Source organism: Phalacrocorax carbo, chromosome 1 (genome assembly GCF_963921805.1).
Source record: "Phalacrocorax carbo chromosome 1, bPhaCar2.1, whole genome shotgun sequence".
Classification (NCBI taxonomy): Eukaryota; Metazoa; Chordata; class Aves; order Suliformes; family Phalacrocoracidae; genus Phalacrocorax; species Phalacrocorax carbo.
In genome coordinates, this window is record NC_087513.1 from 166,036,268 (window position 1) to 166,055,265 (window position 18,998).

The window sequence follows — 18,998 nt, forward strand, 5'->3', positions numbered from 1 at the left end:
CAGATTCCCTCCTGAATTGCCTAACTTGCTACATGTCCAGGGTAGGAAGGCAACATACTCGTACCTACAAGCTAGATGCTGCATTACCAAATACTGAGTAGCCCAACTCCTTTTATTGCAATTAAGCATTTACCTCAAACTGATGTAAAGACCTGTAAATTTCCTTGTTTAAAATTCAAAGAGGCATTGCTAATACTTTCTGAAAACTTTAAGAGCCCTGAAGTAGTTCTCCATAGACAAAGGAGTTAATTATAGAAATATATATTATATAAAATTTTATCTAAGAGTAACAAAATATTACAGACAAGAGGGTCATAACAAAACACACACTATCTACCGTGACCTAAATACATTTTCTCTTGTTAAAATAAATAAATCATGTAACAAGTCTTAAACAAAATAAAATCCTTTTCCAAGAAATAAAGAAAATAAAAGCTGTATTATCAAAGCATCTGATTGCTATTTAAGACTTATTGCTAGGAATAAGTCTGTTACAGGTATTTAGAACATTTTTCTATTATTGTGAATATCAGATCTGTGTATTGCAAGGCACTGATGAGATCCATATCAAATGTTGGCAACTGAGAGTACACTGTACAGAATTAATTCAAGGCTCGTTTTATTTGTGTTTGGTTTTGGTAATGCTTAAATTATCCGTACAAAATAAATACAGGATTTGGCATACGATCTGAGTAGAACAGGCAGACAATGCCTGACCCAAAATAAAACCTGCTTTTGCGAAGTTAAATTATCAAAACTTGAGCAGACCTGAATCAGCAGAGTGAGTATACTAAATCTGAGTGTTACATCATATGGCCTTCCCTTATACAGTCTCATGCCAGCAATGCTAAAGACAGATTTGGTGCTAGTGAACTATGAACATAAGACGCTTTTGCATAGTCATTTGTCCTTTGAAAATGAAGATGATGTCTGAGTCTTTTGGATCAGCATGAGTAATTAAGTTTCAGAAGGAGTTGTGGTTTACAGACACAGATTTACTAAAGGTGTTCAGAGGATTGTGGGTTTTCATCCCTTAAGTCCCCACCTCCTCCTTTAGCCTACCCATTCCTGCAGGACTTTCTACTGCATCCCAGTATCCTATCCTGCCCCAACTTTATAAAGATGCATCTGGCCTTGATTTCCGGATTAATAACAACAATAAACAGTGTATGAAAACACAATGACAGCTGACACCACAAACTAGTATAAAGTGCAGTTTATAGGACACATTGCCTGTTGAACAGGTTGTATGAGAACAAAAATAATGTGGGATAAATCTCTTCATGGAGGAAGAAATATGAGAACCTTCCATTCAGTATGGACCTAACAGTTTATATTGTACTAGATTAGCTATGTCACCTTTAATCAGTTGGCAATCTGGGAGCAAAATTGGGTAGTGGTTTGGTGCTACACACAATTAACTTGCCAGGACTAGTGTACCTATCTAGGTCTCTGCTAGGATTCTATTATAAACAAACACTATGAAAACCACAAAATCAGCTATCACTGACTCAGAAGGAGAAATACTGGACTTTGCTGGGATAAGATTTTTAAAACATTAGAACAATGTCAATACAATAAAGTGTATGTATTGTAATTAAACATTGCTGTGTGACATTTGTTCATTAAGTTCAATTGCGAAATGGAAGATATTGATTGGACAGAGTGATTAAATGAAAGTTGACAGGAGAATATATCATGTTAACTGCTTCTCTGTTAGTAGGATTAAATAAATCATTACTTTGAATCAGTAAACGTGATATGTTATACTTTATATTTGTCATTAATGAATTTTGTGAAGAACCTCCACCCACTTCATATTGTAGTGTTTTGAGATGTCATTTGTTATCGTAAACCATGTTTTTTTAACTCAAAATATTGTTCATAAAGTAATTGAGTTGATAATGCAAATTAAAGTCTTTTTATATAATTTATAGGATAGCTGTTTTTTCTCTATTCTTATATTGTACTTAGTATTTCTTCTTGTTGCTTCTGCTGGAGTTTAGTTTTGAAGCTCAGTATTTCTGAGAAGGCAAAATATCTCCATTCAGAAAAATGAGCTGACTGCTTGGAAATGCTACATCTTCCTTAATTATTCTGTATTTATTTTATTATGTGATCTGTTTCTAATGATTTCTGAAATGTATACATGTTAACTTTGAATGTGCTTATAAAATAAAATTACAGGAAATTAATTATTTTAGTATTGTTATTGTGAGCAAATGATCAATTTAATAATTATTTGGGAAGTGAATCCCAGGTTTTAAATTTAGAAAATTTTAACTTAAGACTTTTCTTATATCTTAAACAGTTTTGTAATTTATTAGGATTTTTAAAAATATTCTAATAGTTCTGAAATTTAAATATAACATGTGGTAAAGGAAATGTGCAATTTTGCAGTGTTATGATACCTATTTTCACAGGCTTTTTCCTCTGTAGTGAGTCAATCTACAGGTAGGTATCACTCTGCTGCTTCATCACAATGGTTGTACCTGTGTCACCCAATGGGGATGCAGGAGAAGTTCTAAGGTTCCCAAGCTGCCCCTCAACCCGAGCTGCCCTCATGCTCTAAAAATGATACTGTGTTTGTACAAGAGGGCTCTAGAGGCTGTCTAGGGAACTGCACCACGGACAAAATTAATCACTGTATAATGATATGACAGAAGAAGCAGGAGAAGAAAACCTTCTAGAGTATATATATATATAAAGGTTCAGAAATCTCAGAAAAACCTAGGTGAGTGTTCAAGAGGCAATTAAGTTGCAGTCTAGGTCATAGAGTCATAGAATCATAGAATCATAGAATGGTTTGGGTTGGAAGGGGCCTTAAATAATGATCAAGTTCCAAACCCCTGCCATGGACAGGGACATCTTTCACTAGATCAGGTTGCTCAAAGCCTCATCCTGCCTGACCTTGAACATTTCCAGGGATGGGGTACCCAAAGCTTCTCAGCATAACTTCTTCCAGTGTCTAACCACCTTTATGGTAAAGAATATCTTCCTTGTATCCAATCTAAATCTACACTCGTTCATTTTAACCTGTTAACTTTACCTGTTGTCCTGTTACTACAGTCTCTGGTAAAAAGTCTTTCTCCATCTTTCTTATAAGCCCCCTTCATGTACTGAAAGACTGCAAGAAGGTGTCCACAGACTCTTCTCCATGCTAGACAACCCCAACTCTCTTAGACTTTCTTTAGAGAATAGGTGTTTCATCCTTCTGATCATTTTTATGGCCCTCCTCTGGACCCACTCCAACAGGTCCATGTCTTGTACTGGGGACCCCAGAGCTGGACGCAGTACTCCAGGTGAGGTCTCATAAGAGCAGAGTAGAGGGGTAAAATCACTTCCCTTGACCTGTTGGCCACACTTCTTTTTATGCAGCCCAGGATACGGTTGGCTTTCTGGGCTGCAAGTGCACATTGCTGGCTCATGTCCAGTTTTTCATCCACCAGTATCCCCAAGTCCTTCTCTGCAGGGCTGCTCTCAATCAGTTCATCTCCCAGTCTGTTTTGATCCTGGGGATTTCTGCAACCCAGGTGCAGGACCTTGCACTTGACCTGTTGGACTTCATGGGGTTCACATGGGCCCACACTTCAAGGCTGTCCAGGTCCCTCTGGATGGCATACCTTCCTTCTAGCATATTAACGGCACCACTGAGCTTGGTGTCATCCACAAACTTGCTGAGGGTTCACTCAATCCCACTATCTATGTTACTAATAAAAACATTGAACAGTCCCAGGCCCCATAAGGACCTCTAAACCACTTGTTACTTGTTTCCACTTGGATATAGAGCCATTGAATGCAACTCTTTGGATGTGGCTACCTGCATTTCAAACCTATGCCTGGAATTTTACTACATTCATGTCATTAAAATTTTTGCAAGATATGTGTTATCCAGGCTCTATTAAAATCCTATTAATGACCAAAAATAGAATTTCCATTCTATGGAAAATTCTGTATAATACAATAAATGTAACTACCAACCTGCAAATTCTAAACGTTTGTTTTCTTGCTACACTTAAATTTTCTTTACAATGTGTAAATTACACTCATTTCAAGCAGTCATTAAATGCCTGAATCTACAAAACCACATTGTCTTTACCAGTTGCTTCTTATATTTCTGATGTAGTCACAACTTTAGTATACCTTACTCCTTCATTTCACTTATATTGGGCCTTATGATTTTGTGATAATTGCAGCTGCTTGTAAAAGGATTTTTTTTAACTCGTGAATTGTATAGTTATTCAAAGAATTGAAAACTGCAAATGCAACAGAACAGATTTGATTCCACTTGTCTGAACTAATAACCTAAAACAGTTGAAATGTCTGTGAGTTTGCTAAAGATATGCATGGAATGATGAGTGGGTAATTAAGGTTTTGGAAGTCACTATTCCAAATTATTGATTAGTGAAATTTCAGCACATAAGAATTCTAGTATATGGCAAGTAGGTAAAACCCAGAAAGCATACTGAGAAGCTGATCAGATGGATGACAGGAGACCCCAGGTGGGATCCACTTCATCTAAAATAATTCTTTTTAATGTTATTTCTCTAGTTGAAATAATGCATCCTTCATAGCCAAAGCAGAGGAAGTACTCAAAGGAAGTATTCAAAGTACTTACTTTGAATGATATATCATACCCAAAACCATGACTCTAAGACAAATGACCTGATCTAGGAGTTGTATAGGAGGTGAGGAGGTGGTTTTACAACCCCCTTTCTTTCCCTATGCCCCTAAACTTTCTCCCCTCTTATTCATCGCTTCCCTGTCTGTAATTTCCTCTGACAGAGTCCTATTTATTTTCTTTCTAGTGAAAGGGAGCTTTCATCAGATATTCCCAAGCTGATCCAAGTTGTAATTGTGCAAACCTATCCATATGTTTGTTTGTTGTTTGTTTGCTTGCTTTTGGCCTTTAGTTTGTGTTCTGCTGCACTAGTGATTTTTACATGTAGGTCTGACAAATATTAGAGCTAAGACAACATTAAACAGTAAAAATGCACAGCAGAAAGTGGGGGAATGGAAGGTAGATAAAGGGACTATCACATTTCAGCTATTCGGAATACATTCTGAGATAGCTGAAGCTAGCTGACTTTAATTTTGCTCTCTTTTGTCATTATGGTTGCTTATATTTTATATTCTGACAGTGACAGAAATACCATAATTAAAAAGTTACGATGAGGAAAAGAATGTAAAGTTATGTAGTTAATCTCACTAGATTTTCAGTTAAACCTTATTTCATCTTAGTGTGTCAGTACAGAACAAGCTTACACCACTAAAGTTCCAGAGCTCATGGTTCTGAGGTTATGGTGTGTATGTTGAATAAAAAATACCCATAGCTGATAGACATTTGTGTCTTACCTGTAAAAACATATGAAATTACTACACTTAACACTTCTATAATAAAATATATATATATCAAAACCAGTGGTAATTGTTTCCATGGGGAAAAAATGGAAACAAACAAACAAAAACACCAACAAACCAAACAAAACCAAAAGAACACCCATCCTAAGAAGATCATAAAGCATACTAGAAAGCTGAGTTAAAACTTGTGCTTGCTATGACATCTATATCTTCCTCCCTTCATGAGGAGGGAGATTTTCATTTGCCAGTAATGTCAGTGGTGACTGAACTAGACATTTAGACCCACACAGCCAGAGCAGTGCATTACAGTTACTGCTTAATAGCATTTTATGTGAAGGCAAACCTTTGTGTTTCTTAAACTGATGTGCTTGTCAGACTTTTTATGTTGGAAAGATTTTCAATGCAGGATGCAATAGAGTTAACAAAGCTAATAAGAGCTGATAGTATGGTAAGGTTCAGCTCATTCTTTTTCTTTCATTAGTTTTGCCCATGTACAGTTCACTCCCATTTATTAACAAAACTACCATTCTTTGGTACAGGCAGAACATTACAAATATATTTAAGTACTGCCCAAACAGGTGCAGAAATAGAGGATGTAGAAGATAAAATCAAGAAAGCTGTGAAGTAATGAGCTTTTAGATAGCAATTAACCAAGCTCCAGGTGTCATGAAATGGCTTGCCTAAAACACACTTTTCCCTTGGCAGCTAAATATAAGGAAAAGCTTCTTAGGATGATAAATTGTTTAAAAGCTTTTGAAAACAAGGGCTGTCTCTTCATATGGTGCCATCACAATCTTTATCTAGGATCTAACATTACTGTAATATAAACTAAAGAAGAAAAAACCAAACCAAAACAAAACAAGAACAAACAAACGAACAACAAAACCCCCACTTTTCCTAAACTCCACAGAGCTCGATTACTTCCTGAGTGATAGAGATAATAAACACCTTATTTTAATGAATTCTCAGCACATCATTTATACTTTTTACCCAAGAAAAGTCTGTCTTGATTTTAAAATCATCACATGATTTTGCAGAAGACAAATACATTGAAATTGGTAGGAGAGCTCACAGGTAGAAGAGCAGTAAACAATATTTAGATATGGTTGCAGAATTACTTCCAAATAATTTATTCTGCTGTGGATATAATATGAAAATGGGGTTAAAATAAAGGCTTATTTCTTTTTCTAAAACTCAGAACATTTTGTTTTCAAGTATATATGAAGGTTTCCACGGAATTAGGCTTTTGATTACAGAGCTTGCAAATTGCCAAGTTCATTACTGTGTAAGGAAATCAGTTCATAACACTGGTGGGACAAGATACCAGTACCCACATATATTTGGTAGCATTACTTGAATTAGACCAGCTTTAATCTAATTTAATCTGCAGAAATAATTCTGTACTTGGTAGCATGTACAAATCAGTCAGTTTAGCAAAACATATTGGAGAATTTGTTTATGACTAAATCACACATAGTCATATACTTTTACTCCTTTCATTAATGTCCTGACATTAAATTTACAGACTTATGAGACTTCAGTTCAAATGGCTAATGAAAGAATATAAATACCATAAGGAAAATGAAGGTATACTAGACTGTTCATTAAAAAGGATGAAAGGTTTGCATATCTTACCATTTTTCATGCATAAATCTCAGTCAAAATAAAAAACTAAAACACTGTCCACATCTCAGCCAATGTTTAATAAAAAAGACTGGGAAGAGACAGGTTTACTATGAGGCAGTCTGAATAACTCAACAGTCAATGAGAAATCCATCTAATTTCCCTAGCTATTTAAAAGCTTGCTGCCTAGTCTGAGCTGATCGTGTACACTACATCCTTTGCAATGGCTTGCTCCAGAGACAATTATTCCACATATTTTGCCAACTGACTTCAAAATGGGATGAATCGATCTGAATGTTTTGTGTATCTCCACTGAGTACACAGAGAGCCTATATGATAAACCTAGACTAGAGAACTGGCTTTTAAACAGCTAAAAAATATACAGTAAATCCTTTCCAGGTGTCTAGGTATCACGGCAATAGACATGAAGGTTGAGATCTGAGCATTCATATCATCTCCTTGAATTTGGTGGGCAGCAGTGCAACAGCTAAACTTAACTGTGGTTAGAAATGCTTGAAAATATGGAAAATCAACACTCAGTATAACAGTCTGGAAAGTAACTGGCATTAACAGTCCAAACTGTTCCAAGGAGTTCATAGCATGAGAACATAACACTGAAAAGGACCATTAGCTTTAAGTTCAGTCTTTGGCTGTGGCAGAAAACATTCTCTAAATGTGTCATTTAGAACTGTTTGCAAAATAATCTTTAATATGATGCTCCCCATCACAGGTAAGAAGACAATTCTAACACATCAACAACAAACAGTTGTCATTAAAACTATAAAGCTTCATGATGTGCTTTACAGTACTTAAAGTTTTACAGAGCTTTGATGTGGATTGCCTCAATTTTTTATTTTTTTTTAATTTTTATTAATATGAACACCCAAAAGCTACTAAAGGGACTTTCCAAGATATTCTGCTTTCTGGAAAAATTTTCTTATGAGCATTTTTCTCTGCTCTTACAGGTTTGGTCTTTCTTCTTCCTTTCAGAGGTCCCCTCTTTACCTGGTGTCCCATTGCTTAAATTAAGAAAACAGTTTTTTTCACTAATATCTACTCAAGTTCTTCTAAAAGAATGTGACTTATAAATATACGTGTGTGTGTGTGTATCTTGACTATGGAAGGAAAACCCACAGTGAAACTGTTTTACATCTCATAAGAGTTTCACAAGAACAGGAGAAAATGGGAACATCAACAGTTGCTTGTACTCCTTTATTAGGAAGATGCTCACTTAGTAAACTTTACTCTGATCCCAGATTTCAGCTGCTACAAAGAAATTAAAATTAGCTAGTGAAATTTTTATTTTCTCACTGAGAATTCAATACTACTGGAAATATCAATATATCACACTGATATTGCAGAGTTAATTTTGAACTTTCATGAACAACAAAGAGAAAAAAAGATTAGATGAAAGGCTAGAATAGGGAAATAAAGGACAGAGGGTTTAGAAGAGAATCAGACTTAAAATTTAGAGGTGGCCAAAGGAAATTCTGGCACATTGGACTCTGCCAATCTCATTATCAATTCCTCTTATTTTTTAGAATTACAAACAAAAACAAAACAAAAAACCCCTGTGTTCTATGCTTAGAACATCACATGTATCACCAACATGACTGAGAATAAATGTTGCAGTAGTTACAGCTTCAATCCTGGTTTGCTGTTATCTACATATGCAATCCAGGGAACTTTCTTTAGAGTCTTTTCTTCATAATAATTAACATTTCAACCAATGAATCTCCTGCCAGAGCCCATAGTGTACTTTTCTCTCTTTACTGTTCCAAACCCAAGTCCTGAGTGGTTGCTGTCAGGATTTACTTGCAGGATCTAGCAGATGGAACTAAGGGTCTTTAAGGAGTTGTTCTGGTTTCAGCTGGGATATTTTCTTCATAGTAGCTAGTATGAGGCTATTTGTGCTGAAAACAGTGTTGATCATGTTGAGATGTTTTAGTTGTTGCTAAGTAGTGCTTACACTAATCAAGGACTTTTTCAGTTTCCCATGCTCTGCCAGACTGGAGTTACTGGGCACCAAAGCCAGCTCAGGTCGGGTCACCACTGCACTTGCACTGCTTCTTGTAAGGCTTGTCCTCCATTGGTTCAGGTGGTTCCTGCTATAGTAATTCCTACAACATGCAACACAAATCACAGGTTACAAGAGTTAAAAGGTAGAACCATTACAATCTCCACCCATGGTCCCTTTGGACCAGACCATCAGGGTCAGCTGCCTTGGCTGTGCCACTTCCCCTCCTGGCTTCTTGTGCCCCTAGCAGAGCATGGGAAGCTGGAAAAGTCTGTGACTAGTATGGGCACTACTTAACAACAACTAAAACATCAATGTGCTATCAACAGTATTGTCATACCAAATCAAAACACACTATGCCAGCTATAGTGAAGAAAATTAACTCTATTCCAGCCAAAACCAGCACATGGGTGCACAAGAAGCTGGCAGGCAACACAGCCGGGACATCAGATCCAAACTGCCCAAAGGGAAGAGGAAGGAAGTGGGCAGACATTCAGAACAATGGTGTTTGTCTTCCCAAGTAACCATTACGCTTGATGGAGCCCTGCTTTCCTGGAGGTGGCTGAACACCTGCCTGTCCATGGGAAGTAGAGAGTGAATTAATTGTTCTGCCTTGCTTGCACATGTGGCCTTTGCTTTACCTATTAAACTGTCTTTCAACCTATGAGTTCTCTCATTTTTACTCTTCTGATTCTCTCCCCCATCCCACCATCGGGGAGTGAGAAAGTGGCTGTGTGGTGCTTGATTGCTGTCTGGGGCTAACCACGACAGGAATCTACTCAATGGAACTGCTGAGGCCTACAAAGATGGTAATTTCTAAGCAGTGTCTTAGAACTCCCCTTCGTTGTTCCTCCAAATATGTTAAACATGGCTAAATAAAGATGCTGTTTTACTTGGCTGTAGAGTCTCCATCCGTGGAGGTATTCAACACTCAAGTAGACACAATCCTGAGCAACCTGCGATAGCTGACCTGAAGTTGGACCAAAAGATCTCAGAGCTCTCCTCCCACTCAAACATGCTGTGATTCTGTGATTCTATACTTATCTGCATTTCCCAGTTAAAGAAATCAATGCAACTGAAAAATTTATGAACTGAAATCTTGGACCATACTGAACTTATCAAGAGTGTTCATTCCTCATGTATATCCCCCAAAATGTCTTAACAATCTGTTCCCTAATGATTATAGTTCACTGGACTTCACTAGACTTTGTAATGAATAGAAACAACTAATCAGAACAGGTTTGCAAAAGGAGGCCTATTTGTTGAGATCAGTGTCAGTGTCATGAATTATTTCTATCCAAATCTTTCAGGAACTGCAATGATATAATTTACTGAGCCACCTAGACTACTTTTTTGCATTTTTGGGGTGTGTGTGTTTGTTCTATATATGTATACCTATATACACACACACAAATTTATTCCTTATAGCATAAGAAATCTGTTGGCCATTGCAGCATACCATGGGCCATCATTGTCATTCTAGACAATTTTCATACGTTATAATTAAAAATTAAAAAAACCCCAAAAAGTTATTGCCCCTAAAGAATGAGATGTCATTTTCTGCTCTGGTATGCTAATATGGTCGCTTTAGATTTGGGTCACTTCCTCAGCCATACATTATCCTTTCATTCATTGGCTACCATGCAAGTACACAAGCTGCTCCTCAACTCCTAATATTAAATGTGTGGTTTTCGTTAAACTACTGACTTTATAATAAGTGCCTTTGATTAGCTCTTTTTTCTCAATACTTCACTTACAAGTGAGAGGATATTCAGCATATTTCTGTGTATAATTATTCACACAGAAAATTCAAGGCTCATACTGCACTTCAGTTCTATAGCTCTAGATAATTGCTTTCAATCTAAGAATGCTGAAGGCCAATTAAAATAGACAATTACTGAGGTTTTATTAGTTCAGTTACAGCCATGTAAGCTCTGAAATTTCCAAACTCTTGAAGAACTCAATATGCCTGAAAGTATGTTTGGAAACTTCCATGCACCTTGACTTATATCTTTGTCTCTGGTAAAATAAACATTTTTATTTTAATTATATATTTAAGGGAATAATGTCAATGTCAAGAACTGCTGAAAGGACCAGTAAAAATCTCTCTAGTAGTGAACAATGTTTCAGCACACTAAGCCAGGGTTTCAGAAGTATCTATGCAATGTAGGGAAAAAAAAAGATAAATCATTGTGCTTGAGTCAGGTGGTATTCAAGAACACAAAGTGAAACTTAGGTACCTGTACTTTACAGATATGTCAGTTTTCAAAAACAGACTCTTCCAGGCAAGTACACACCTGTTTCCACATATGAAGTGAACGAGTATTGAAAAATCATTGTAGATCAGTATTTACTTAATTTCTAAACCCTAAGAGAGTTCCTAAGTTAGGAACTTTGCCGCCCATCTATTTGACAGGTCAGTCCAGCAGGATTTTGGACTTCTAGTATAATCCTCAAGGTGAGGTTGATACATGTAGGTCACCTGCTGCCTTGCCCTGTTTGCAGCTGGTAGACATCTAAACTTTTTTAGTTGAAAAGGCAGATGAATGGCACAATCACCACTGGTTTCCTCTGCACCTTCATCTAGAAATTACATTCTTCCTTCTCACTCCCTTCTCCAGCTTTCCGACATGAATACCTTTAATCTTTTACTAAATGAACTAAGATGGAATTGTAAATGGTTCAGTGTTCACAAAATGTTGTTTTACATTACACCAACCATTTGTCTAGAGCTCAATCTGGAATGAAGAAAAGAAGCAATCTACATAAGGAAGGAAATTTCTGTAGGTAGAGTGGCAGTTTCTTGAACAGGAATATACCTAAGGTGGATCTACCTGCCCCCTTTCTTTACAATAAGTATTCCATTAACATAAACAAGTCTTTGAATTTTTACAGACTTTTATCAGTGTTTGAATTAGAACAAGGTAACTTTTGATACAGAGAAAATTCAGATCACGTATTTTAAAAAAACATTTGTAAACAAATCTTCCCCTTTCTTACAATCTGTACAAAAGGACAGATGATTTTAGTCAACCAGCTTTCACTGCCTTCTCATTTCCAGCAAACTCCATTCAGTCCTCCCTGGGTCCTCAGGGCATGTCACTGTGTCTCTATCATATCTCTAGTCTGGCACTGAGTCTCTGGGTCTCTGCCGAGGCAGAAGCTGTACTTGCAGCTTCTCTCATTCCTGTGTGAACCACCTGCACCCAGCTGAACATCCAGCTGAACAAACTTGTATCCCTCTGTTTCATCTGTTGCAGGTGGGAAAAAATAAAAACAATAAACATTATAACACACAAAAGAAAGAATTCCCCATTCCTTCCCAGTTTTGATAAGACTTGTTTATATAAAACTTGTTAAAACAAACTAACTAATGAGATTTTTAGGGTTCTACCTTTCCACAGAGAGAAGTCTTTCCTGTGCTTTATTGTTCACTCTGTTATACAAATCAACACCAGGTATGATCCACAACCATTCTTCGTTTCTTCCTAAAGAAACAGCTTTATCAGCATATTTATAACTCAGACATCTGTTATAATAAAATGTTCTAGACATAATTATTTTTTAGCTGTATTATTTGTTTGTAGACTGTGTAGAGATTATGCTTGATTTTAAAGAAAAAAAAATTTAATAATCAAGAATAAAAGTAGCTACCTGGCATGTTCTGCTGAGATGTCTTTTCCCTTGCATTTAGTTGCAGTTGTCTTTTAAATAGAAACCTTTTTTCAGAAATTTTCTTTGTATAAGATGACACTACATTACCTTATGTTACATTTTTACACAGAGGATTTTGCAAGTTGTAAAATTATGGGAAAAAAAGGATGAGTTGTTTTTGTTAGCTGATTTTGATTCAGTAAGGTTTCTTTGGTTTTGGTTTGGGATTTTTTTTTCCATGACTAGAACTGACATAATAACTTCAGATAAAGAAAATGGCAGTGCTTAGATATGTATTTTGAATCTCTTAAAACTGAAATGCCTTGTTCCATTTTTTTAATCAAAACAGCTGTCCTTTCTGCTGAAAAATTTCTATTGACAAGAACGTCATTGACATTTTTCTTAGTCTTAGAATTCTGATGATACAAAATGGGATCAGTTCTGAGGTAATTTCCTGTTCAGCAACTTAGAACATACAAAGCAAAAGAAATCTGAAAAATTAATTTATTAAATACCTTTATCCTTATTATTGATATTTAAACACATTTATCTTAAACTTCTTTGACCTTATTTGGTTAATGATTTGGAAATGTCACTTTAAACACCTCCCTCTCTCAATCTCATTGTCTGTATCATTTGAAGATCAGTGAATGGTAAGCTGCAACTATCAAAGATCTGCCAAAATGAACAAAATGTCAAGTCAGAACATACTGGTAGGATTCTTATCACTAATATTCTCTTAGTAAATTCAAAGAGAAACCAAAATTAGACCATATGCCTTAATCACATTCGGTGAACCTGAAAGAGTGTTTCTTTTCTTTTTCTAATATTCTCTGTTTTTTTAATTCACATCATCAGCTAAGGAATTTTATCTCATGAAATTTTGTCAGGGAGAGCCAGGAAGAGTCTAAATGATATAGTCTGCTCATCAAGCCAGACCCCATGTCTAGCTCTTGGGTCTTGGCAAGGGCAGAGTTACTTCAAGGTAGGGCGGTAAGCCAGAATCCTGAATGCTTGATTTCTGGTCAAATCTTAAGGTGTGTTACCCAGTCCCTGGAAAATTGAAACTGGAGATTAGAAAATCAGAACTGTGTTAGGCCTGATAAACATCATCAATACTGCAGGTATTTCAAGCCAAGGGATTTTTGCCAAGGCCAAGCAAATTCCTTGGTCCTGTGAGACCACAGAACACAGCACAGCTCTATCAGAAAAAAAGAGTTAATCAAAAAATGGATCTCAGAAAGCAGGCTGCCAAAGTTACCATTTGTGGGCTTCACTGGGTCACCAGTTCTTCATTTATTGAGATTAAAAATTCAGGGCTTTTCATTTTACTTTCTTCCTGGATCCCAAAAGTGAGTGTCTCTTTGACAAGTTTGACTTTCTGCCTCAAAAATTTTCAGAGCTTTCTTCTTGCATCACTATTTATAGTTTCTGTTCAATAGAGAAATAGTTTTAGATGCTTGACCAAGACAGAGACTCTAGCAGTTTGGGCTGATGCTTTGTTCAAGCACAGTAATAAAATTTGTTAGGCCATTAACAGAGCTATACAGGCTGTCTAATATTCAAGCATATTACACATAACTGACATACTGTCTGCCTACATAAGAAGCCTAGAAAGCGTATCTCCTGCTCTGATGTTTACTCTTCAATTCACATAATGTTTTTCATCAGTTAATATAATGTAAGCTTCGCATATATAGCTACCTCTCAGAAATGAACCATTCTATGAGTCAGAGAGATGTAAAGCCAATTTTCTGTAGCATGTAAAAGTTAAAGCTTATGTTATGAAAAACAATTTTAATACATATTAAATGAGCTAAGTCAACCATGTTATCTGGTATTACATGTACATAAAAAACCATAAATCTAGTGGAAAATATATTTGTTAAAACCACTGCCAGATTCAAGATGGGAAGATAGTTATAATCAGATCGACTTCAGGATTTGAAGAAGAGATAGACTTATGCAATTCCCTCGTCCAAATGAACACTTCTGAAAGTCAGAGTTAGGTTAATAATGTGATGGAGTGAGATACTATATTGCAGCATATTTCTGAAGTCTGCTCATCAGATAGTTTAGAGGATGTGATTTTTGACATTAGGTTTTTCTGTTTAACTTATATTAACATGCTTGAAAAGAGGTGTGTTGCTTCTTTTACAATAATTACATTAAACCAAATTTCCCAGTGATTTTTTTTTTTATAAAACCAAAATCCATACTTTAAAAAAATAGATCATTAAATATGTCACCATCTTACATGTTGGAAGAGTTGACACAAAAACTTGTTTTATTGCTAAATTTCTTTGTGGTTTTGGTCTGATGGTTTAATTCTTAACCACTTCCTGGGATAATGATACCTCCATCTTCACTAGGAGAAAGTAAATAAATTAGAGAGTAGAAAAACTGTGACTAGAAGGGTGTTGTAAATAGCTTTGTGAAAACTGATGTTTGTTATCTAGAGATGACAAAAAGTATTATTCTAGGTTCATGGATTTTGGACTTTTACTCTGTAATTACTTAACACGTGATAAATGGACACTGTTAAAGATAAGTAGTATGAGAGAAATTCAGGAGAAGATCAGTGTTTGCTTTTGGTTGATACATCTGCTGACTGAATCCCCAAATGGTTCTGCTCTTTCCAGGCTAAATTTATGGATTTATATTTATGAACAGGTCACCTTCCCCTAAAAGGAGGAACAAAAGGTATATGAATTCTAAAGCTTACCTAGGAAATTCACAGGGAGGAGGAAATAAAAGTACTGGATGAAGGAGGAAAACAGTTAGAGATATGACAGTTCTCCAGGTTGCATTGTTCCTCCTGTGTCATCTCCAGCATTCCAAGTGCATTTACTAGTTATTTGTACTATGTCGTCTGTCAGGAGGATGAGTTTTATCAGGCATACTGCAAAATTATTTTTAAAACATTTTCTATGAGGACAGTGATTCAGCCTATACTTTCTACATAAATAAATCAATTGCTTGTAAAATAGAAAGGACTCCATTCATCTGAAGCATCAATACTGCCAATATAAATCAATGAAGTCAATAATTTTAGCCATTTTTCTTATTTATTGAGTAGTGTACTTTCTGTGGCTGCTGTTTCTTAGGGTAAATGACTTTAGCATGTGTCCTTGGATGATTAATATACATATTTTCTTTGTCCAGGAAAGAGAGAAACAGAAGCTATTTATAACTATTGAAGGTGACAGTAGTTAAATGCTTTGTTCACTCTCTCAGGTAAGAATTCTGGACAGCTAACTCCATTCAAGACATCCCTTGTCACAACAATAACTTGTCTTTCATGTGAATCTCAATAATTTTAACGCATTTCAGCAATAAATAACTGGAAATAGTAAAATGTTTGTTTTCCTGTGCTGAACAAAAAAGAAAATGTAACAATTGTTCCACACCAACTAAATAGTACTCCCTCTATCCAGCACTTTATGTCCGAGACCTTTTGACTATATATGCCCATATTTCTGAAATGCTGTCCTGCTGAGGAAAAAAAAAAAGAGAAAAGCCATTTCTGAGGCAGGTGTATGTATATCACTGCTTTCATTGTGTTTTTTTTTCCTTCCCTTTTTGGGGGTTAAAAACAAGACTTTCCATTCCTTTAATTTCCCATCCAATAGAAAAAGCTGTCAATATAGCTGCATGAGGACTACTAGGATGCATGTTTATATGAAAAAGAAGAGACACATGCTTTATAACCTTTATAACAGCCCCTCTTTGACAGCATTTCTCAAGGATTTTGTTTGCTTTAAAAAGCCCAAAGTCATCGTGATGAGATATTATTCACACAAATCACAAACAAACTAAAACAAATAAATATTGAGTTGTCACTCTTGATTTATTATTTGAATTAGCCTCAGTCTCAAAAGGGTGGGAGACAACACCAGTGTTCATTCTTTTTTGTACTGTGATCAGAAAACTACAAGCTGTTTAACTAATCTATTTAGTGCAAAAAACTTGTTGAAATTATACTAACATAAAATTAGTAGACCCAGTGATAGATACACTGTGGAAGGGATGACCTGCAGAGTTGGTTTTTGTTTTTAGAGGACAGTTAGAGTAGGAAATACTTGAGTGTTTTGAAGAAGTCAATAACTATGCTAATCATGGTGATTCAGTCAAGGTGGTATCAATTTTTCCAAACAAGTTCTCACAAAAGAAAAGGTAAGGTTTAGGAAATCAATTACACAAATAAAGGCTCAGGTTTCTCAAACAAAACAGGAATTCACAGAATTCTAAAAAGATATACATTAGTTTCTGGGCCGTTTAAAGTATTCAAACATAAAAAGAATAAAATTTGCAGTTGGCATAAAATTATTCAGTGTAGTCAAAAGTAAAACAAAATACATTTAAATACTGAAGGGTGCAATGATTTTGAATACCTAAGTAACAAAATGAAAGATGAAATTTAATGCTGATAAGCAAAAATTAATTAACAGTGAAAATATAACCCTAACTTACAGTAAACATTTCAAATTTAGCTGTAATCACTTGATTTCCATATTGAGGAGTAAGAAATACTGAATAAACAAGACTTACACCTTGAAAAAAGAGCTAAGTAAGGTGGCTTATGGCACAGGTCCATAAAATCATGAATACAGAGAAAATGAATAGGGAAACATTATTTACTATTTCTGTAATGTAAAAAATTCTGATTCAATTACCAGATATCTTGCTTGAAATAAATAAAAGGAAGCACTTTTTACACATTAGATGTAAATCGTGGAACTCATTTCCACCAGCCAATGAAAGCCCAAAAGCATAAATGTGTTAAAAGAAAGAAAAGGATAAATTAATGAGTAGGTCCATCAATAGTTAATAAGTACAACAGTGTGAGTGAAACCTCCAGTTCCAGAAGTCCTTACCCTGCAGATTTCTGAAAAATCTACAGTGTTCCTGGAAAACGCTACATATAGTATTTATTTATTGATTGATTGATTTCTTAGAATAATCCCTTAGCCAATCTCTTTCACAACTATCAGACAGGTGGTTGGTTGACTGGTGAAACCTTTGAACTGACCCAGATTAGCTCTTTTTACATTGTTATGTATCATTCAGCACATAATTTTTTTTAGCAAATATGTTTTCTTAGTGTTCCTATGATATTTTTACAATATTTATCCTATTTATAATAATTGTTTCTACATCACTTTTTATAAACTTGCATATATATTTATTACAAGTCTGAATAAATAGAAACATTGTCTTTGTTAGTGCAGTTAGCTGAATGAATCCTTAAAAATACATAATGTAAATGTCTCTTTTCCTGCTATCTAGTCATTCTTGAAACAAAAATGAATGCAATTTTCATTCACAAGGATGGTTCAAACAGAATTCTCAATAAATGGATTCTTCATCAAACATCTCTAATTATTTCATTACCTGCTATTCTGCTATTCCTAGGTCACCTAAGTTACCAAGAAGATTGATTTTGTTGTCTTGAGGGATTTCACATAGGCTTTCTGCATTTCCAAGTGGCAGCAACAAGAATTTTACTGCCGTGTTAACAATTTTTCTCAGCATATGCCATGCCCTAGAGAGCTACAAGAAACACCAGAGAGGCGACTTCAGAGCTGGGGTAGCCAGCCACCCCATGGCTCTGCTATACATTATCTTTTAAGCCTCATTTACTGGAGACAGAGAGGAGCAGAAGTACAGTTGACGATTTAATAAATGCTGCTACACTTTGCAGCTTAGCCTGCTGTATTTCAGCCAGCTTTGCAATCTATTGCTCCCTACAATATATGCCATTTGGCCCCAGCTAGGCACTAAGCGCATCTACAACCCTCAAGTGTTTGGCGGCTGGTGCCCAAGGCTGGCTCTGACTTGGGGCAACTGGCGACCTGGGATCAGTCTGCAGGGGTGACAAAGAGATGAGAGAAGCTTTATTTGGGCCATCCAATTCTGTGTTCAGAAGCTGCTTTCAAGCTCAGACCCTGGTCCTTGGCCCTTGCTTGTGCTGTATTCCCCTTGTATACTTATGAAAGCCAAAAAACTCAACACTTTCCTACAAATAAAAATTAATACCTTCCACAAAAATATTTCTAAAAGTATCCACAAACACAGTGGCATTTTGCCCTCAGGTGTTTTTTTGTGCTTTCTGTATTGTGTGGGATTTCTCCTGCTTACCTTAACATAGGGAGAAAGAAGCAGCACAAAAATAAAAACCAGTAAAATCAAGATTAGAGAGATCTGCAAGTCTTAAAGAGTGCATTTCCTTCATATTCTGTACACACTGGCAAATATTAATTTCAGGTTCATATTCCTATCATCTTTAGCATGCATGTTAATTTTTTTGACTGTGCATTAGCACAGCATGATTTTTTAATTT